We start from the raw sequence: 22,760 nt of genomic DNA, 5'->3' as shown, positions 1-22,760 counted from the left end.
TGTTAAAATGCCAAACTCGTGGTCCTTAACACCTTGTAATGCTGGCACCTCTCTGCAGACTTTTCTCAATGTCACCACAGAAGCAGGGGAGGACTGGGGAGAAGGGAGGTCCTGCAGGGAGGAGAAAAGGGAAAGTGGGCGACTCCGCTGCAGGATGTCACCTGTTTGGGGGCTGTTCCCAACACTTTTACCTTTCTCTTTGGGCCCCTCCTTTCTCTTCCCTCTCAGTCCCTTTGTGAGATGGCTGATGGCAATCACTGGGAGTTGAGGTAACTGTCAGGAAGACAGACAGGGGGTTTGGGCAGCAGATGGGAAGCGGGGCCAGTTGGCCTCTCAGGGTTCTCCTACCTCATGGTTCTGGGAAGTTCAGAGTTCTGCAAGCTAGGTGATCCTTAATTAATAAACAGTGGGCAGGCTCAGGCAGTTGGAGTACAGTAGCACGATCTCAGCTCACTGTGACTCCATCTCCCAGGTTCAAGCGATTCTCCTGCCTCAGCCTCCCAAGTAGCTGGGATTACACGTGCCCGCTACCGGCTAATTTTTTGTATTTTTAGTAGAGATGGGGTTTTACTATGTTGATCAGGATGGTCTCAGACATCTGACCTAAGCCACCACACATGGCCAAGGAGCATTTTAAAAGAACCCTTCTTCCAGATATTCTCATGCTTTCCAAGCGTGTTGACGCCTGAGCATATACATGCATTTATCTTTTCAAAAAAGTAACTGGCTGGGCATGGCGGCTCATGTTGTAATCCCAGGCCTTTGGGAGGCTGAGGCAGGGGGATTGCTTCAGCCCAGGAGTTTGACTAGCCTGGGCAACATAGGAAGATCCCATCTCTATAAAAAAAAAAATAGCTGGGCATGGTGGCGTGTGTGCCTGTAGTCCCAGCTACTCAGGAGGCTGAGACGGGAGAACTGCTTGAGGCTGGGAGGTTGAGGCTGCAGTGAACCGTGATTGTGCCACTGCATTCCTGCCTGGGCAACAGAGAGAGACCCTGTCTCTCTCTCTCTCACTCACTCACACAGACACACACACGGTAAAAAGTAATATTTAAGCACGGTACTAAAAAATTAATAGTAGAAAAATGGAAATGACATCTCCCTCCACCCTGTTTCTCCCTCCAGAGGCCACCACTGAAACTGGATTCTCGTTCTTCCTTCCAGAGTTGGGCTCTGTCTGTGCGGACTCAGTTGCACTCACTGGCCTTCCTTGCACACAGAGGACGGTGCATAGTACCCGCCTTGCTCCTGTTTTTCTCACTGATCTGCAGGATCTGAGGGGCACCCACAGCAGCGCAGAGGGACAGCTCCATTCCTTCAGAGGTGCACCTATTTCATCAGTTCCATCCCAATGTTTTCCAGACTTCTGCATAACAGAGGTTTCACCACTGGGTCCCCCGTGGATGCTCCTGCTCACATGGAAAGGTTTCACTCTCGGAAGCTGCAGTGCTGTCAAAGGGCGTCTCACAGATGGGCCGCCTTCCGCTCCAGGGACTGTGGTCTTCCACTCCCACCCATGACGCGCAGCAGCCTGGCTGCCCACACCCTAAGATCGCTGAGCAGTAGTGTCTCGCTGTGGTTTTATCAGCAGTCCTTTTAAATTTTATTTTTTTCTTTCTGTTACTTGCTTGGCTGTAATCAGCAGTCTTTTTATTATGAGGGAGATCAAGCCCCTTTTCATGTTAAATCCCTCCTCCTTTTATGCTTTCCTGTGAGCTACCTGTTTTGCTCTTTTATCAGGCTAGGATATTTTGGGGCAATGCTGGGCTGTCCGAGGATCCCCTCCCGGTTCCAGGTGACTCAGGTTCCTTAAAGCTCCAACAGTGTGGATTCTGTGAGCCTCACAAAAGACCGAGGGTGGGGGCTCTCCAGGTGTCAGAGAGCCAATGGTGAGCGAGAGAACCCTCCCCTCCAGAGAAGCCTCATGCCCACTGATGCATGAGGCCTGGCATGGGGGCAGCCCTCCTTGTACAGGAAAATGGGCCACATTTGTCTTTAATGTTTGCTCCTTGTCCAAAGCATTTTAGAGTGTGATGGACATGAAATGATGGAGACAGTGTGCATCTACTTCCCTTGAAAGCTCCTCCAGGGAATTGGAGCCAGCACCTTCCTGCAGCATCTGCCCCTCCCTCCCTTTCAGGCCTGCAGTAACATCTCCTTCTGCAGAACCTGGGCCCCACCATCTTGCCATCAAAGGGTGGGGAGCCTGATGGGCTGTGGAATTCCCAAGGATGGCTCAGGTATCAGAAATGCACTGAAGAACCACCTGAGCTCACTCTGTTAATGGCCATATTTCACGTGGTTTATTTGGAAGGGTTGGTAACTGATATGTTAACAAACTCCATCTCAAATTCCCAGGTGTTGTAGAAGGGACCCAGTGGGAGGTAACCAAATCATGCAGGCAAGTCTTTCCTGTGCTGTTCTTGCAACAGTGAATAAGTCTAACAAGATTTGATGGTTTTAAAAGGAGGCGTTCCCCAGCACAAGCTCTCTTTGCCCACTGCTACCCAAGTAAGACGTGACTTGCTTCTCCTTGTCTTCTGCCATGATGGTGAGGCTTTTCCAGTCACGTGGAACTGTAAGTCCAGTTAAACCTCTTTCTTTTGTAAATTGCCCAGTCTCGGGTATGTCTTTGTCAGCAGCATGAAAACAGACTAATACAGTCACTTAACCTGGAGGTCCTGATTAATGGCTAATGCCTCGCCTCCACCCTTACACCTAGCTTGTTTTGTAGTAAGTGCTCAAATGACTACTGAAAGAATAAATCACAAACACCTGTCTGACTGCCCTCTCTTTTTTCCAGAGGTAGTAAAGTTCGAACTGGTTCGGTGGTATTGTGTTTACAAAGCCTACTTTCTGACAGCTCCAACCAGCTTTCTTGCAAATTGCAAAAGCCTCCTTCTTTGGGCCTGGGAACTAGCCCCAAATACAGGAGGCCTAGTTAAATTTGAATTTCAGGTGAACAACAAGTAATGTTGTTGGTGTGTCTCAAACAGTGCATGGGGCATACTTATTGTATTTGCTTCCAGGAAATGTCCACAAACTTGTGGAAATGTTTCCTGCTATAGGAAAATGACTACAAACTTGGTGGCATAAAACAACAGATACTAATTCCCTCACAGTTCTGAAGTCCAAAGTCCCAAATCAGGATCGCTGGGTTGAAGTTAAGGTGTCAGCAGGGCCACACTCCCTCCAGAGCTCTAAGAGAGAATCGGTTCCTGGCCTCTTCTGGCTGCTGGTGGCTGCCAGCAGTCCTTGGCTTGTGGCCACATCACTTTAATCTCTGCCTCCATCACCAACCAGATGGTCTTCAGTTCTGTGTTTTCTGTCTCCTTCTTCCTTCCTCTTACAAGGATGAGTGTGACTGCACTTAGGACTCGCCTAGACAATACAGGATAATTGCCCCACCTCAAACTCCTTAATTTAACCACATCTGTAAAGACCTCTTTTCCAAATACGATCACATTTACAGGTTCTAGAGATTAGGACCTGATATCTTTGGGGAACATTATGCAGCCTACGCCAATTATTTGCTATCTAAAATTCTAATTTACATAGATGCCTTGAGTTTTAATTTGCTAATTCTGACAGCCCTGCCCAGAACCACCTCTATTAGGAGACAGCAGGGATTTACGTGTTTTGCCTTCAATTGGTCACCACCCTTCCTTGTGTGGCGGGGAGAGGCCTACCCGTCCGCAGACCCAATCCTGTTCATCAAGATCCTTTGTCTTTGAAGTGGGGCTCATAGTTTACAGTCACATTCCAGTTGTCAGGACAATCTAAGGCATTTAGCTTAACTGTTGAACAGATTATGGCAAACCATTCGTGTATTCCCATTTTTAGCATTCAAAACTCCAAATGCAGACCTGTACCCCTCCACCCTCCAGGAAGGTGGAAAGATGAACACATAAACTTGTAAGTTATGCATCTGTTTCCCTTTCTGTTCTCAAGTCTCTTTAAGAAAGGCCTAACTTTGTTGTTGTTGTTGTTGTTGCTTGAGAAGAGGTCTCATTCTGACGCCCAGGCTGCAGTGCAGTGCTGCCATTGTGGCTTACTGCAGCCTCCATTTCCCAGGCTCAAGTGAGTCTCCTGCCTCAGCCTCCTGAGTAGCTGGGACTACAAGCACACACCACCATGACCAGCTAATTTTTTAAAGAAATGTTGTAGAGACAGGGTCTCCCTATGTTGCCCAGGCTTGTCTCGAACTCCTGGCTTCAAGTGATCCTTGCACCTTGGCCTCCTAAAGTTCTGGGATTCCAGGCGTGAGCCACTGTACCTGGCCCTGTTTTTGTTGTTCAAGACAGGTTCTTGCTATATAGCCCAGGCTGGTTTCAATCTCCTGGGCTCAAGAGATCCTCCTGCCTCAGATTCCAGAGTAGCTGTGTCTATAGGCGCAGCTGCTATGCCCAGAGTGCGACCTTAGGGTTTTTTTAGTCTGTATTGAACTCGTCCACTCATCCATTTATTCATTCACAAATCAATTACTGAGTACTTATTCTGTACCATGCGCTATGCCTGGCACAGAGGACACAAAGATGAATAAAGCATCTCCCCATGATGGGTGACTGAGGGAACCTGGATCCACAGGGAAGCCCAAAGAGTGGGACTAGACAACGCTGTGGAAATTAAACACAAATAACGGGCACCAGCGATGTGAAGGCAGCATAATTCCATTTGACGTGAAACTAGAAGGATAGAGACAAACTCATTTACCGATTATCTTTAAATTCTAGCAACTATTTTTAGTCTTTAGATGTGGGAAAAGTAACTTGTATTACAGGATGTGTTACCTAACCATGTCTGCTTTAATGACGGTGGTTTTCCTCCTCCTGTGTCTCCTGGATCCCTGGAAATGTGGGTGCACACAAGGCTTCCTCTGCCTCCTCCCACGGCCATATGAGCTGCTGCCTCCTAGGAGAACCTGGCAGGGCCGGCAGGGCCCCAGCTCCCCAGTTCAGCCCAGAAGGGGGTTGCTTGGACTCTTGAGATTTCTCCCTTCACCCGCTGCTGCCTCCTGCCCCCATGACTGCAGTGCGGTGAGCACTTTTTGGCACAAATTATGCCCCCCTGCAAATTTATCTTAGAGTTTTTTTTGTTTGTTTTTTTTTTTTTTTTTTTTTTTTTTTTTTTTTTGAGACGGAGTTTCACTCTCGTTACCCAGGCTGGAGTGCAATGGCGCTATCTCGGCTCACTGCAACCTCCGCCTCCTGGGTTCAGGCGATTCTCCTGCCTCAGCCTCCTGAGTAGCTGGGATTACAGGCATGTGCCACCATGCCCAGCTAATTTTTTTGTATTTTTGGTAGAGACGGGGTTTCACCATGTTGACCAGGATGGTCTCGATCTCTTGACCTCGTGATCCACCCGCCTCGGCCTCCCAAAGTGCTGGGATTACAGGCTTGAGCCACCGTGCCCGGCAGAGTTTTTTTTTTTTTTAAAGGAAAAAGCAATCTGTTCATTTATTTATCATATGGTATAAGTCCTCAAACTGAAATTCCAGGTCTCTGCCTTATGAAAAACAAAACAAAAATACTTTTTTCTTTGTCTTTGGAGGAGAAAAGCAGTGAGGCAATAGCAATTTAATAAAGGGTAGAACCCCTAGGCTAAAGCAGTGAATGGGAAAGACGGGAGGAGACCATGCTCCAGGGAGCAGAAGCCCAGCCGTGAGAAGTGCAAGTTCTGCGTTCAAATCTCCTACAGGCCTCACATTAGCCGTGGAACTTCTGGGCCACCTGACTTTCCTAAAGCCCGCTGAACCTCCCTGAATGTCAAATGTCCTAATCTGTAGAAGAGGGAAGGAATTTTTCACTCACAGGCTCATGTCAAGAATTAAATGAGATCATATAAACTGTAAAGTACCATCCACTTGTTAGTAATTTGGGGAGGGGAGACCTCCCAGCACCCAAAACCGCATCGCACGGGCTACCCAAGCATGAGGCCATGCCGCTGCCTGTGTGTTTCCAGTGCCCCCATGTCATTCCCTGTCTCAAATACCTACAGGTTGTTATCCAAATAAGAATACTAAAGTGATTCAGATTTTTTTCTTCTTAGGACAGTCTTACTCACTCTGTCGCCCAGGATGGAGTACAGTGGCATCATTTTGGCTCACTGCAACTACTGCCTCCCAGGTTCAAGAGATGTGCCATGTGCTGGAACCTCAGCCTCCCAGATAGCTGGGATCACAGGTAGCGTGCCACCAAGCCCAGCCAATTTTTTTTTTTTTTTTTTTTTTTTAAGATACAGTCTTGCTCTGTCACCCAGGCTGAAGTGCAGTGGCATGATCTCAGTTCACTGCAACCTCTGCCTTCTGGGTTTGAGTGATTTTCCTGCCTCAGCCTCCCTGGTAGCAGGGATTACAGGTGCATGCCATCACGCTCGGTTAATTTTTGTCTTCTTAGTAGAGACAGGTTTCTGCTATGTTGGTCAGGCTGGTCTCGAACTCCTGACCTCAGGTGATCCACCTGCCTTGGCCTCCCAAAGTGTTGGGATTACAGGCATGAACCACCCATACCCAGCCTAATTTTTTTGCATTTTTAGTAGATACAGGGTTTTGCTATTTGCCCAGGCTGGTCTTGAACTTCTGGCCTCAAATGATCTACCCACCTCAGCCTCCCAAAGTGCTGGGATTACAGGAGTGAGCACTGCGCCCAGCTGACTTAGATTTTTTTATTGGGACTGACCTTCTAATTAGTCCAGATTGGATCAATATTTGTGTATCCCAAAAGCCAGGTTATCCCAAGTGTTCATGGGGTCCAGGTGTCGATCATGTGGCCATCGCTTTAGACCATGAGCACCCTGCACCTGGGGTACAGATGTGACCAGTGTGCCCTTGGCTGCCCAATGGTCACAGAGAGATGCCCTCTGCCTGCTCCCAGTTTTGCACCCAGGGCTGTGTGCCAAGGTGCCCACACTCTGCAGCTTCCACAGGATCCATGGGGGCCTCTACAGGCCGTGCTCAGGGCCAGGCTGACGATGCTGTCTCCAGGTGGCCCCACCTTTCAGCTTCATGTGCTTTTAAGACTTTTCTTGAAGAATGACTCGGTACTCACCCTTAATACAATTTAGAGGCTGAAATGATCCCTGTGCCTGCTCCACCTGCTCCAAACCCCAACAAAACAGAAACTAGGGTGGAATCTCGCATATGGTATCTTCACTTTGTAGCTGGTGGATTTTCTAAAATGTGGAGAAGGTGGGAGGCAAGACCAGAACTGAGAAACGACTCTTGCTTTTAGTTAGAGGGAGGGTGGCTGTGGGAAGTGTATTTCAATGCCATAAAAGTACCCTGTGAAGTTGCAAATTCTAAGTAACTGGATATGCATAACCCCAGCCTCAGCTGTGTGAGCTTCTCCCGTCTCTGTTCCCCATCACTCCCCCTTTTCCTGGTCTCAGAGTATGAACCACTTTGGTGTAGACATGGGGAAAGTAAAGTAGATTTTTGAGGAAGGGGCATCAGGAAATGTAGCCCAATAGACTGGTAAATATAGACTGGGTCTCCCCACCTCCCCTTTCACTGTAACCCATTTTCTTTTTCTTTTTCTTTTTGAGACAGAGTCTTGCTCTGTCACCTAGGCTGGAGTGCAGTGGCACGATCTTGGCTCACTGTAACCTCTGCCTCTCAGGTTCAAGCGCTTCTCCTGCCTCAGCCTTCTGAGTAGCTGGGATTACAGGCGTGCGACACCACGCATGGCTACTTTTTGTATTTTTAGTAGAGATGGGGTTTCACCATGTTGGTCAGGCTGATCTCAAACTCCTGAACTCGTGATCCACCCACTTCAGCCTCCCAAAGGGCTGGGATTACAGGTGTGAGCCACCTTGCCCAGCTACTGTGAAAAACCCTTTTTCTTAACAGTAGAGGGCTTTGTCTGCCTTGATCAGGGAAACAGTCTCACTTTTAATTAAACTTTTCCCTGTAGACACTGTCTGGGAAGGCGAATGCCATCTTCCCGGGGCTTGCACACCGGGCTCCTCTCATCCACATCTTCTAGCCTCTAGCCACATGGACCCCTCTCTCTGGAAAGCATGTGTGGGGGCTGTGTGTGAACATTTTTCGTGCTTGACATGAGCTGGAAGAAAAATGAGCTTCTCCATTTGATAAGTGTGGACCTGCCCACAACACTAAATTTGGTTCTGCCGTCACCGGTGCCATGAAGCAGTAGCCTGGTTTAGAGGCTTGCCTTCAGTTTCAGATCATTTCTCCAGGCTCGTGTTACATATGACCCATTCACAGAGGCTGGAGGGCACAGCTTCTCCAGTCCTTAGCACTAAAGACATGTCTTTTGGCTCCTGTACAACTAGCATAGCGAGTGGATCCAGATGGGGGACGCTCTGAGGTTGCAGAGACAGGAAGGCAAGTGGGGAGGGCTTGGGTCTGGACAGAGGCGTGATCTGGCTCTCTCCCCAGCTGTGAAGTCTCTGAGCCTCAGTTTGCTTCTCTGCAAAATGAGGATAATAATCCCCACCTCGTTGGGACTGAGGATTAAATGAGGCAATGGTTTTTGAAGAATAATCCACTGCTGCTATTATTATCAGCATCTTCGTATGGCAAAACTCATTTGGACCAATGGGGAGTGTGTTAAGTTGGTCTGAAGTAGGGCAAAGGAACAATTATAGAATATTTTAAAGGAAATGTGGTTTTTATTATTTCCAAGTATATAGAGTACTGGAACTGGGTACTAGTAGGTGGAGGACTGACTTGATTTAAATAAGGAAAGCTCATTTGACATCGGCCTGTTTGATTTCTCAGCATCCAACTGTGTTAATCAAGAGGGTTTTGAGCTACATATGCACCCAGCTCTGTGACTGGTGATGCAAAGTCATGTAAGACACAGTCCTTGCCCTCATAGGATGTGCAGCTTGTGGGCAGATGAGTCCTACACAGGAAGCAGGGAAACCGAGGCACTGGGGAGCACGACGCTGCCACAGGTAAGAGGAAACGTGTAGTCTCTGGAGCTTGAGTGCCAAGGCTGGGGAAGGCTTCAGGGAGGACAGAGACTGAGGAAGGTCAGGGTGATTGAAATAGGGGGTGGGGCAGGAAGAGAGGGGCAAGGCTGTCATGGGTGAGCAAGGGGCAGAAAGAGCATGGTGTCTATGAAGGAGCCATGGGGCAGGCTGGCGGGAAGCGGGAGGTGGGACTGGGCAGGGAGGTGAGCCGAGGCGTGGGGACCTGGGCCAGCAGCTCAAGGCCAGCTTGGCTTAGCAGGTGATGCTCATGGCAGGACCACACTTGGAGAGGGCCAGGGCAGGTGACAGGGCTGCTCTGAGAAGAACTTGGCAATGGCATGCAAAACGGATTGGATATGAATTTTGGAACTGAAACAGGGAACAACTCATTACTGTTTCCATAAGGATCCGAGGGTGAGGTGATAAGGCCTAAACTCATTTTATTATGGTGAGAATGTGACTGGAAAGAGAGAGGGCAAACTGAGGTAATGCCTGGAAGAAACTGATGGGTCTGTTCCGGGAGGCAGAGGGAGGAGAAGAGCTTAAGGCTCCACGATTTGCCATACTGGGGACTAAAAGATGGCAGATTCCAGTGACCGAAGTGGAGCAGACCAGTCGGTAATGGGGGGCAGCATTTTACTAAAATGCAAGGCTATGGGGCCACTGGACACCCAGGACTGGCACCCAAGCCTGGCCACGCTGGAGAAAAGATGGGCCATTGTCAGGGTGGGGTTACACATATGCCCTGACCTCCCACTATCCACACTCCAGAGAAACCTCCATGCACAGGGTGAAGGCAAACTGACTGCAGCCCCACTCTGGCTCAGTTCACATTCCAGGTGCAAGCAGTTCAATTAACGAGCCTTCACTGTGCCTTTGCCACCAAACAGTCATCAGAATATTACACCATCCAAGTCAACGCCTGGCTTTAATTTAATCACTCTTGCCTTAATCGATTCCTGTCACATGCTAAACACTGTGAGCCGGGAGAGGCTGCTCCTAGGCATAATTAGAATATGAGATTCTGTACCAAGTCCCCGTCTGATTAGGAAAAAACTGAAAACTCCGGAAAAAACGGAAAAGCTCCCAGGAAATTCCATCCGAGGGTCATGACTTGAGCCAAGAAGGAAGTCCCAGCCCTTCCCCGGAGAAGTCAGCACTGGCAGGGGCTGGAAATCACTTGAGGTCATGCTCAAGGCACACCCACCCACTGTCTTGCACCCTGGTTTGGGTCTCCTTCCTTCTAAAGAAGGGGACAGACAAGATCAGTGCAGGCTGGACTGTGGCCACCCATGCATCCCTCCTGGGCACGGACCCTGCTGGCTGAGCCCTCACCCCAGGAACCAGCTGCACCGTCTGACTGGCGCTAAGGGAGCCAGGTGGCAGCAGCTATACTATTTCAGATCAGGCTAAAGTCAGCCCATGAAAGACTTCAGATCAGCACCTGACCTCGGCTCCCGGGAGGCATCCGCCATCTCTGCAGCAATTCTGAGAAGCTCAAAGGAATTCTCTTGTTTTATTTCAGTTCTATGACTGTGTGAAGAGAGGAGAGACCACAATATCGTCCATTCTGGGGGGAAGACAGCATAATCTCCATTTCACAGATGGAAATATGGAGGCACAGGAAATCTTAATCTTGACCGAAAATCTCTTAGGTGAAAAATGGGAAGTCTGCAATTAAATTCAGGGCTTGGTAATCCTAAGCAGCCAGAGATAACAGGGGCACACAAAATGAGGGAGTGGCTCGCTTCTGGAATTCAGTCTTGCTGGCAACAAATGATAAGATCTTTTTTAAGGTTTTTTTTTTTTTTTTAACTTGGCCCAGATTGTCAACTTATAGCATGAATCCTACTGATTAAAAGTTTTTTCTTGCATTTCTCATCAGCCATCACACATCGGTTCATGATTATTTATAGCACTTTAGTGACATTGAAAGGGATTTATTTCAATTTATTCAGTCTTTATTAACACTCCACAGGGAACAGAGTGCAGCCGCCGCTGGCCTTTTCTCAGGCGCGGCTGAGATGCTAAGAAGGGAGGAACTTCAGCACTGAAGGAAGAACTGAACCTGGTGGAGAGACGCCCAGGAGGCAAGCTATCCCCGAAGGATTATCCGGGAAAAATATTAAATAGGTTTTAAGAAGGTTCAGGTGAGTTTATGAATGATCACTCCATTATTCAAGCGGATTTAGGGATGTTCTGTAAAATCCTCCATTTCTAAGCCGGCCTCATGGAGAGCAGCAGCAGAGGAAGGCAGAGGCTGAGCTGCTGCACTGGGGATTGGGGCCAGCGTGGAATTTCCCTTGCTCACAGGGAAAAGACAAGACAGAAAACGGATGGTGGGAGGGCTGGCGACTCTTCCAAACGGCTATTCCTCATGTTTCCCGGCAATGAGCAGCTATGAAAGGGACAGGTTCATATGCATCTACACCATGATTTTGCTATGCCTCAATGTAACAGGAGGTTATAGACAACAGTTGTATTTGCATATATAACCTTTACTTGGCTTATTAACATATGCTGACTTAAATTCTGATGCCCTGTCAAAGCAGAAAGCTGCTCAGGTTTTCAGCAAGCCCAGTATAAAAAAATCCAGGCATGCAACAAATAAGTGGTGAATATTCACCTTTAGATACATGTAAACATAAACAGAATTAAAAAAAAAAATTTAGACACAGGGTCTTGCTGTGTTACCCAGGCTGGAGTGCTGTGGCACAATCATAGCTCACTGTAGCCTTGAACTCCTGGGCCCAAGCAATCCTCCTGCTTCAGCATCCCAAGTATCTAGGGCTACAGACACATGCCATCACACCCCACTGATTTTCACAGTTTTCTTTTGTAGAGACAGGGTCTTGCTTTGTTTTGGCCAGGCTAGTCTCAAACTCCTGGCTTCAAGTGATCCTCCGACACCAGCCTCCTAAAGTGCTGGGATTACAAGTGTGTGCCACTGAGCCTGGCCTCATTTTTATACACATAACCAAAGAGATTCATCAGGTTGTAACCTTCCCTTAGGCATTTAAGCATTTGGCTTTAGGTTATTAATTACCCAAGAAGTCTCTTTTTGAGGGATAGGCCGTGCAAGGGGGATGAGATAAGAAATAGTTTGGTGCCACTGTCCAATTAAGAACAGTGGGAAAGAGGCACTCCTGAAATGGCCTGCAAATCAATGGCAGAACTGGGTCCGATCCAGGACAACTCTGGTGACACATGGTTTAGAACACTGGCTCCAATTCAGGAGAAAGAGCTGTCCTTTACCCTGGGGGAGGAGCACCGTCCCATGGTTCCATGAGCGGGTCCTTCCTAGCACTTCATTTCTGGCATTCTGTGCCATCTGTAGATCACATGACAAGCAATTGTGGATCCAGGGGGTCTTCTAATATCCTTGCTATCCCGGGGAGGAGGACACAAGGATGAATGCGCATCCCTGGACTTTTTGTAGTAAAACTGCAGACTTAGATCCCAAGACAACATCACCGGCCTTCCCAGTAAAACAGAAAGCTGGGCCATAGGCTAGAAGGAAAACCAGCAGCTGAGACCAGAGATAATTATGTCCCTCTTCTCTTTGATGCCTGGATTTAGCAGTAGGGTGGACGGGGCCAAAGGAGAGGAATGAATGAAACATTATTATCAATGGCTTCGGATTTAATTCTCACTTGCTGACTTAAAACTGTTTTTAGTTGTTGGACATTGATCTGAGACTCTTACCTCAGGGGAGTTAATATAGCAAAGGGAATTTAAACTTATTTTCAGTCTGATGGGGAGGATTTTGTAATGCCCTCTTAAGTTGGGATTCTGTGTGAATGACTTCAAAGTGCTGTGCTAGTCCTGGCCGACAGGCAGAAGATGGGCGGGGAGAACGCCCACCTTTTACTTATCTAACAATCTCCCCAGCAGGTGTTCCCCTGATACCCTGTAAGAATAAGACAGGAAAGTCTGTAAATATGCAAGGCTGGGGCCACACAGCCTGATGTCTGCAGTCAGGACCATCTCTCATCACAGCCAAGCACTTACTAAAGGTCCTCCGCGCCCATTCAAGACCTTCCGGGTCTACCACACTTGCTATAATAATCACATACCCTAAATAAGTGACAAGCTGTAACCCCAGCACTTTGGGAGGCTGAGGTGGGTGGGTCACCTGGGTCAGAAGTTCAAGACCGGCCTGCCCAACATGGTGAAACCTTATCTCTAAAAAAATACAAAACTTAGCTGGGCATTATGGTGGGTGCCTGTAGTCCCAGCTACTGAGGAGGCTGAGACAGGAGAATTGCATGAACCCAGGAGACGAAGGTCGCAGTGAGCTGCGATCGTACGATTGTACTCCAGCCTGGGTGACAGAGTGAGACTCCATCTCAAAAAAAAAAAAAATAAAAAAAATAAGGTGCAAGCTTATGGAGTAGCGGTGCAGAGGGAAAGATAAAACTCTTCAAATAATTCACTGATTTTAAGAAAATTAAGATGAATGTTTTGGAAAGACTTCATAAAGGTGAGTACTATTTCCTACCAAATGGGGTTATAAAGACCCTGGAAAAAAAAGAAGTAAACTCCCTGAGGCATTCTGCATTCAGATGACTCCACAATATAAACCCCAAATCCAAACTGAAATCGTAAGACCCAGACGGTGTGTTATTAATGCGGCACAGGCAAAGGAGACAAGGAATTTCAACTGGGTGATCCAGACAGTAAGAAGAGCCAGAGCCCTGTGTCAAAAGACAGGTGAGCGAATAGTCACATTTATATAGTTTCAGTTAAAGTAAAATCTTGAAAATGCATGTGTATTATTTAAATGATTTTCTGATGTAATGTCTTTTTAAAACTGACATGCTGTTAGTCTTGATTTAACGGATAAGAAGGCTTCTTAGGTCTAATTTATTAATTCATAAATGACTATGCTTATTGGATACACGGAATTCCTAAGATTCAGTACACCACAAGTTTGCTTTATTTAACCTTTTTCTACTCCATTCTCAACTGACCACCCTGAAGCCTGTTTGCCAGTTTACCAATATCAGCACTCTGCTGAATTACTTCGTTTGTAAAATCTCTTCTTCACCTCCTTCGCCCTCCCTGACTGCCATTATTTTCTCGATCAGCCCTCATTTTTTGTTCAATGAGTAAACTGGAAAGATCTCTGAACCCGATGCACTAAGCCAGGTCACCCTTCCCAGGATGGCTGGAGAAAGGGCAGGTCAGTTTGGGCTGGTGGAGAGAATGCAGTCTATTCCTGGCATGGAGTGGATTTCAGAAAGGAAGAAGTGGGGACAGCAGATGACAAATCTCTGCTTGCCTGTGGCAAGAGTTCTGCGTGTACATTTAAACATGGGTGTGTGCAATTTTCAGAGGATCCGCTTCTGCCCAAACAAAGCTTGGTTGCAGGGCAGCTGGGCAGTTGCCCACTTTTCCTATCTTTATCCTTGCTCAGTGTAACAATGTATCTGTTCAACTAATTCCATCACCAGGGTCTTGGTAGACACCTCTGCTCATTTAGCCAATCCCAAGCACTCATCCACAGGACACTGCCGATGATGCCATTTACTGAGCAGTTACTATGTGCTCGGCCCTGGTAAGTATCGGGTTAGCTTGTTTAAACTCCATGGCAACCTGTGAGACAGGTACCATCATACCCCAAGTTACGGATGACAAAAAACTCTCCAAGCAGCTAAACAACATGGCTTAGGTCCCACAGTGAGCAGGGAGCTGGGACTTGTGCCCAGGAGGCCTGATCGGAGCCTACCTTCTTAACCATGAGGCGCGACTGCCTCAACATGCAGGACGCTGCCCTGCACTGGGGACCGGAGGGGGAACAGTTTCTGCCCTGGAGCTGTTCCCAAACCTTCCTTGAATGGCCTTTGCACAAAATGCATTTCTTGGGGACTCACTGACCTGGTGTTTGGATTTCTACTGGGTCCCTGCTTGGGCTCAGCATGAAGCTTGATAAAATATGAACAAAGCAAAGAAAATTAAGACAATATACCTGGAAGTCATTCGAGTTTGCATTTTGCTGAAGCCCATTCTATCTGCATGTACAGAAAGTTTCCTAACCGGGGAACCCAGAAAGCTCAAAACCTGTCCTGTGGGGTGACCAGCCTCAAACTCCTCACATGCAGTTGGGAGCCATCTGGACAGGCAGGGAACCAGGCAGAGGTGGCAGGAGCATGGCACCTAGGGAGAGGAATTCTCAGACAGCAACCCCTTTGGCAAGGCAACAGGAGTGAGACCGAGGATTCTCAGGTAGCCCCAAGGCACTGCAGCATAATGGAATATTTACTGCGAAGCCTCCCAGGCCCATCCTTGCCAAGAGATTCTTACATGAGGATTTACCTATGTCCACCAAACTCACCCCACACCCACAATCTCAAAGCTGGGCCTCCTCAGTGGGCGCCGACACTTTCACCTCTCTGAGGTACAGAATGTAAGATGGGGATCTGATGTCCCTAAAAATTCAGAGACTTGACCTTGGCCACACTGATTCTACATCTTGATCCCCATTCTTGATTTCCAGCCTTCCCTGGGTCAATCAAACCAGCCACCCCTTCATATGGCAGAGCAGTCCAGAAATCCTGGATTGGGGGAAGAGGTTTAAGGACCTTGGGAAGAGATATTTTCTTTTTGTTTTATAAACAGGGCACCAAGGTAGAGTGGAATGCCTTGCTCTCCGTGGCAGGGCCACACCAGAAATTGAGAGTTTTAACTCCACCTCTCTTTAACCTCTCTCTGGGCCACGCTCCAATTACAGACTCTTGTAAAAGCTCATTTGTGAGACAGTGGTTTAGGAATCAATATTCTACTGGGTCAATTTTTTTTTTTTTTTTTAAGAGATGGGGTTTCACCATGTTGGCCAGGCTGGTCTCGGACTCCTGACCTCAGGTGATCCACCCACCTCCGCCTCCCAAAGTGCTGGGATTACAGGTGTGAGCCACTGTGCCCAGTCTCTACTGGGTCAATATTATAGATCATATTTGGGTTCCCAGACTAGTCCACAATGGCCAAGTAAACCCACATGGGGCTGAGAGGGGAGGGAGCTAGAGTCAGGCACCCAGCTCCACCACCTACTGGCTCTGTGACCTTTAGCAAGTTACTACCCATCTCTGTGCTTCAGTTTCCCCATCATGGAGATAATGACAGCACCTGGTACATAGGAGCATTGTTGTGAGAATTAAATGAAATCATCTGAGACAAGTGTTTAGAACAGGGCCTCCTAGAAGACACTCAATGAATGTAATTAAGATAGCAGTGCCAGTGTCAACCCCAGCAGTGGTGACATTTGGGGCTGGATCATATTTTGATGTTGGAGACTGTCCTGTGCCTTGTAGGATGTTTAGCAGCAGCCCTGGCCTCTACTAGTGAGACAGATGTCTGTGGCACCCTCCCTGAGTTGTGAAAATGAAAACATCTCTCTAGACATCTCAGTGACCCGCAGCTGAGAACCATGGTTTTACAGGAAAACAGTGGAAAGTCCACGAGGGCTCCTCTCCCTGCTGCAGCCCAGCTGGTGAGGCTGGGGTCTTCTCTACCCGTCACCTGCTGAGGTGGCCCCCAAACACCAGCTCCAAGTCATCAGTGGAAGCACCGAATTCCTGGGCATGGCAAGTTAGGAGTGGCCAGGGGGAAGTTTCCTGGAGTGTGGAAGAGCTTCGGGGGTCTCTGAACATAGCGGTGAGGAAAGTGGTGGAGGACGGAGCACAGTCAAATAATGTGGTTTCTCACTTGCTTCCCACTGACCTACTGCACCAGGTGCCAAAAGATGCCAGGGCAGGGTCTTCCTTTCCTAGAGCAGAGTGTGGCCTCTCTCCTCTCCTCTCATCTTCACCTCTGGCCAATAAGAAGGAGGTGGGCCATGGGGACCAGGCTGAGGGAGTGCTGCCGTGGGGAGGCACCCCATGAGCACAGGCCGCTGTCTGAGCATCACTGGGACACAGGGCTGGGAGAGATTGAACTGGGTTTGTCCCCAAACCCTTCCTGCTGCCTTGACCATGAATAAAGCCCCCCATTCTGTTTTCTCTTCACCTATATTCCCCCATTTATCCTTCATGGATGAAATGCATTTGGTATAGACCAAATTCTTCTTGTATGTCTAGCACTGTATTAGGATCATATGGGTGTTTTTATTTGTTTTTGAGAGATTCTTTTTCAAGGAGAGAGTAAGGAAGATGCTAAATGAATATATCAGTAGAAGGCAAGATCCAGTTGGAAAATTATCACGTGTCCAGTTGGAAAAATAACACATGTTCCTACACATAGCCACAAAGCCACTCAAACCACACATAAATGCTGAGGGAATGTGGAATAAAACACAGTTGCTTAAAATTTTCAACAAATGGACTGCATTAATGGATGTTAAAAAGGCAGAAGGAAAACCACAATCTAATCACATGTCTAGGCTGGCATTGACCTCCAAGGGTCAAAGGGCACATTTAATAGAAAGGCCTCTTTTTCCAACTGGAATAAATCTGACCTTTCCTCAATCAAACCGATTCTAAGTTTTCCAGCAATTTATGGGCAGTATCCATTTCTTTCTTTCCTGTCAGAGGAGCAGTGCCTGATACTAGAAACCACTTAAAAGCCACGCCCTTCCAGGTCTGTGAGGGTAGGAACAGTCATGGACTGTCACTCATCCAAAAACCAGAGAAGCCAACAAGCCCCTTTCCCACATCCTCCAAAGGCGAACGCAAGAGCCAAGCCAGGTTATCTCTATTAAACGTCTGTTAGGGCGGCAAAGTTGGCCAAGGAGAATGGATCAGCTTCAAGGGTCACTCCCGACCGGAGAAGCCCGGGGTGGGGCGGGTATGTTGGGGGAGGAGACACACTTATCTGTTTATCTATTAATTTATTTAAGTAGATCGAGGATTTGGAGATGGAAAATAAACAATTGTTACACAGTAAATATAAGCAGTCATCACAAAACACAAAACGACACCCAGAATCAACCGCTGTAGGAAAGACATTTCCCCGCCTGCTGTATTCGGGTCAGTTAAGAAGGCGGGGGCATCAGACAGAACTCAAATTGGTCTTGTTGAGCCTGCAGCCTGAACGCTCAGAGGCGTGAGCTGGGCAGTCGCTTTCCCAGGTCCCATCATCCCTTCCAACCCAGACCATTCTGAGAGGGAGGATTGGAGTTACAGGTGTGTGAGCACCAGAGCGCGAGGGGAGCCGCTTGGAATGTAAGAGCTCCTGCCTGCTGGGGATGGGGAGGAGTCGTCGATGGCCTCGGGATCCCTGCCCAGACATTTCCAGAGGCGCGGCGGCTGGTTCAGCGCCCCGCCGTCACCGCGCAAACGCTGCATCCCTTGGGGTCCTGGGGCGAAGCCACTTCCTTAAAGCGCGCGCAGAGCCAGGATAGAGTTTCCCAATTGTCACACGAAGGACCGTCCCCCCGAGGTTCCTCCATTAACAGATCCCCCATCTTGACCACCGCAGTGGCCCCACTAAAGCGCCAACACATTTCAAAATGGAGCGAAATCGCAGAAGCGAGGACTGCGCTTTGTTCCCAGCGCTGAGCTAAACGCGCTCACCCTCACCGGTCTCCCTTCCCTCCAACGACGGGAGGTGACGCCTCTGCTCGAGAGAGGGCAACAGGCAGCTGTGACTGCGGGCTCCCTTTTTCCAGGGCCGCCCCAAGACCCTCGCTCCATCTGGAAAGAGAATCCCGCGCCCAGCTCTGTCTGGGGGCGAGGGAGGAGAGGAGATGCTTGAATCGGTCCCTAGCCGCTCTGCAACCCCTCGCGGCGGGCCCAGCCACGCAGGGAGCCTCGTAGCAACCTGGCTCCAGCCCTCGACGCCACAGTCGAGGAGGGTCGGCTTGGTCCTGGGCGGGCTCTCGTCCCCCCAAGCCAAGCCATTCCTCAGAAATTCAGATCAACCTGGGCGGCCCGCGTGGAGGATTCAGCCCCTAGATGCTCATTCGTTTCAGAAGTGCGCCCCCCGCACCAGTTTTCAGGGATATAATTAGCCAGAAAACCGCACGTACCAGGTTCATCACAGGAGGGCGAGGCTCATATTCGTTGGCCAGGAGTTCCCCCTGCTGCCCCAGACTCGGTTTTGGGGGTACGGTGAACTTGGACTCGGGTGAAAATCCCGCATTTCAGATAAATAATATTAACCAGTACAGCCATAATATTAATAAAAATACACCCTGGGCCACCTATCTGCGTGTCTGAGGCCGCCAGGGGCCAATTAGAGCCATAGGCGCAGGGAATTGGGGGCTTCCTCCTGTGTCCTCCAGGAGGCTGACTGGGCGCAGCCCCGCCTACCCCAGGGTCCCCAATCTCCTTGGGGAAGGGGTGGGGCCAGCCCCAAGGTCTCCTCTCCAGACGCCTGTGGTTCCTATGGCAATGCCCCGTCCGCGCCCCCTCAAGTGGGCTCAGAAAGATGGGTGTGGCCGCAGCATCAGGCACCTTATGTCCCCCTCCTCACATTCTCCCGCCAGGCGAAGCAACAGGGCGTAAAGCTGGAGGGGCCCCGCCGGGGCTCCCCACCCATCCCGGATGGGTAGCCAGCATCCCTCGCTGGCCAACCTGATGTGGGGTGGTCCTCAGGACACTAGGAGTATAGGGAGGGGCGTGATCCCACTACCACCGCCAGCAGTGCGCGAAGAGACTCGAATCCCACCCCTTCAGAAGCTTCCTGGCGCCGACAGACTCCGAGACGAGGCTGCGCGCAGTCACGCCCGTTCCAGGCGTGCCGGGGGCCTGGGGTTGACTCAGGTTCATCTACCCCAGCAAGCCTGGAGATCCAACAATGGGCTTGGAAATGAGGAGCGAAAAAAGGAGAGAGGTGTGTCGGGGTAGGAGGGAGGTTGTCTAAACACCCTCAGAATAAAAGCCAGAAACCAGGACTGAGAGCGCAGATCACGTAACCTCTACAGACAAAGCAAAGAGCCCCTGAAGGAGGTGCTGGGTGAACGCTCCCAGTGCTCATGCCCGCAGCAGCAAAACGCCAAGATTTTAGGGCCGACTGTCCCCCTCCCTTTAATGCCAGGCCCCGCCCTGTCCTCCAAAGCCTGGCCACCCGGTTTGGCATGGCACCATAAAGACGTGACACGCCGAAAAAAGATGGCACCTCGCGTTCCGAGGGGAAAAAAACGAGGATGGGGGCGGGAGTGGGAGGAGGCACAGACTATCCTCCCCCTTCCTCGCCCACCAGGTCCACACCCACTGCCGCAGTGAGGGGCGAGCCCTGCGCGTGAGCCCCGTGCCTCCGGCAGGGAGCGCACACGCCGGGAGCCCGGCGTGTCGAGCGCTGAGAAAGAAACCCGCCCCGAGATGCACCTGCAGCCCCTGCGCCCATCAGTGCAAGGCCGCAGCTGTGCCTGCCCGCGAGCGGGGATCGGCGACCGCCGAGTCCATCCGTGCCGCCAGGCCAGGTGACCCCTGCCTCTGCGAGCGTGTATACTGGGAGCCGCGCACTGCTCTCAGGAACGTCGCTGCTGGTGTCTCTGTGCCAGGCGTGCGCAGGGGGAAGGGCAGCTAAAGTGACAGCGCCTGGACCCCTCCTCATCTCCTCGATTCCTCCCAGCCCCCAAATGTCCCCTACGGGTTTCTGAAGGAGGAAATGGGGAGGGGGTCGGCCGCCATCTAAAAGCAGGGGCAGTGAAGGCCCTGTCGGAACCACCGCTCGGGAGGGGCAGGGAGGGGCATGCAGGGAATCATCTTTTCTAGAACCGGATCCGCATCTTCTTTAGGGCTGGCGGCGAAAAGCGGCAGGGACAGTGGATTTCAGGTTTGGTTTTGGGGGGTCGTTATTGGACCCCCTACACACACACACACACACACACACGCCCATTGCGGCGAGAGGCTGCGATCGAGAGTGAAGAGTAGCCCCCTCCCCCAAGTCAACGCCGCCGGGCCCCACCCTGCGAGCACAGCTTCCACCTGGGGTCGGCGCGAAGCGGGAGGTGCGGACCCTCCAGCACACACACTCCCGCGTGCATGCATCCCTTGCTCACGTCCCTTTCCAGGCCACCCTGGCCCCAGCCCCCGAGCAGCGGGAGCAGGGAGGGGCCCTGCGGTAGCCCCGACCGATGCCCGGCGCAAGAAGCCCGCGTCTGCGGCTGGGGAGGGCGAGGGGCGGCGGCGCGGGGGTGCGCAGGGGTGGACGGAGAGGCAGATTTCGGAGCCTCGGCGCTTACCTGATAGTCCACAGAGGCGAGGACGCGAGAGGACAGCGGAGGAGGAGAAGGTGGCTGTGGTGGCGGCGGCAGAAGGTGGGCGGTGGCAGCGGCGCTGCTGCTGGTGCCGGAGCTGGTGGGTGGCGGTGACTGCGAGGGCGCGCGCCGGTGAGAGGGCGCGTTCCCGAGGCCGGCGGGCGGCGCAGGCGCGAGCAGCGGGAGCACGAGCCTCCCCCGGGGAGGGGGCGGGCACCGTCCGCGGGCGCCTTCTCCTCCGGCCACCAGTAGGCGCGCGCGAGCGCCCCACCGCTCGGCCGTCCTGCGCCTACCGGCTCTCTCCTCTCGGCGCTGCCCTTTCCCGATCCTCTTCCCGCTACGCCTCAGGCCGCGGTGCTGACCGCAGCGCGCACGCGTGTTCCATGGCGCACGCGCACTCTCCGCCTCTTGTTGCTGTCGCCTTTGTCTCGTCGGAGGGGTCCCCTTTTTCGAGCCCTGAGGGGTCGGGGCAAGGCCAGGGGCTCCGCCCGTGGGTCTGCTGCCCCTTTCCTTTCAGCCAGCCTGGGGGGGTGTCCTCTTCTGGCGAGGTCCTGAGCGGGCTTCCACGTGGCCGGCCCCCCAGTCCGTCCACCCGACCCTTCGGGACCCGAAACCTCTCCCTGGCTGAGGTCGCTTTCCCCCGGGCTGCTTGCTTTCTCCTTGCTCTTTTCCCACCTTTTTTGTTACTGACCAAGGTGAAATTTCCTTAACAAATCCACTTAAAGCTAGCTAATCCAGTTACAGTGCAGTAGAACTGTACTTTTAAAGAAAGCATTTGAATCTGTGATGTATCTAACCGTGACGCTAGAAACAAAAAATCGTAAATAAGACGAAATTCAAAGAGTGCCTAGCACATCGCAGAGCATTTGCACACTCACAGTTACTTGTATCCTGTCTTTTGAAACACCTTCACCCTGTAAGTAGAGCTTGAAGTCTGAATGTTTAAGGGCCGGCTAGAGATTGTCCCCTGGAATATGCACCTCAACTTGAAACTGAGGTGGTCCTCATTCTGCTGGTCACTCAGGACCCAGGCTTTGGCCTTAGCTTGCAGTTTTCATTTCCCCAACGTCAAATTTAAGCACTGGCAGTGGGAGGATTTCTATGTATGGGGGTTTAGGGCAGCCATCTCCTCCTAGGGAGATGGGAGGTTGTCTTGAAGCACCAATTTGCATAGCTCTTAAAAACCAACATATGTTATCGATTAATAGAATAAGCAAGTAAAATGCTTTATTCACACTGAGTTTTTGGAACTGACCTTTTTTTTTTTTTTTTTTTTTTTTAATCCATATAAACTTTATTTTTAAACAGAGGGGCATATACCCAAAAAATTCGGGCTGAGAACCATCGTGAGAGCTTGCTCAAAGTGATCTGCCCTTCAGCTCTGACTTCAGAATGTCTCATGAGCCAAAGGCCTGGGGATGGAGCTTCTCCTTAATGGTGTACACCTTAGAAAGGTCAATGAAATTGACCTTTTCTTGGGACAAGGTCTTGCTCAGGCTGGAGTGCAGTGGCACAATCATAGCTTACTGCAAGCTTGAACTCCTGGACTCAAGCGATCTTAAATACTATACTATTATACTATTATAAATACTAGTTATTTATTTCATTATCATCTTTGTAATCAATGCTTTTGCTACACATTTTATTTCTATATTAAAATAAACTGTAGCAGTCAAATCAACAC

At 50.2% G+C, this 22,760-nt stretch overlaps 1 protein-coding gene across 5 annotated transcripts in view; it reads right to left on the bottom strand.

Moving 5' to 3' along the window:
- Positions 1-21,290, bottom strand: part of MAPT (microtubule associated protein tau) — a 123,423-nt gene extending 102,133 nt beyond the window's left edge. For 2 of the 5 annotated variants that reach the window (XM_010330266.3, XM_010330267.3), the window contains exon 1: positions 21,062-21,247. The gene's annotated coding sequence lies outside the window, so the exon portion shown is untranslated. Of the gene's footprint in view, positions 1-21,061 lie in introns of all 5 variants that reach the window. The other 3 variants (XM_010330264.3, XM_010330263.3, XM_010330265.3) reach the window with 3 other exon arrangements.
- Positions 21,291-22,760: the final 1,470 nt, after the last annotated feature.

This window comes from Saimiri boliviensis, chromosome 17 (assembly GCF_048565385.1).
Source record: "Saimiri boliviensis isolate mSaiBol1 chromosome 17, mSaiBol1.pri, whole genome shotgun sequence".
In the NCBI taxonomy this organism is placed as follows: domain Eukaryota; kingdom Metazoa; phylum Chordata; class Mammalia; order Primates; family Cebidae; genus Saimiri; species Saimiri boliviensis.
This window is presented reverse-complemented; position numbering and strand designations above follow the sequence as displayed.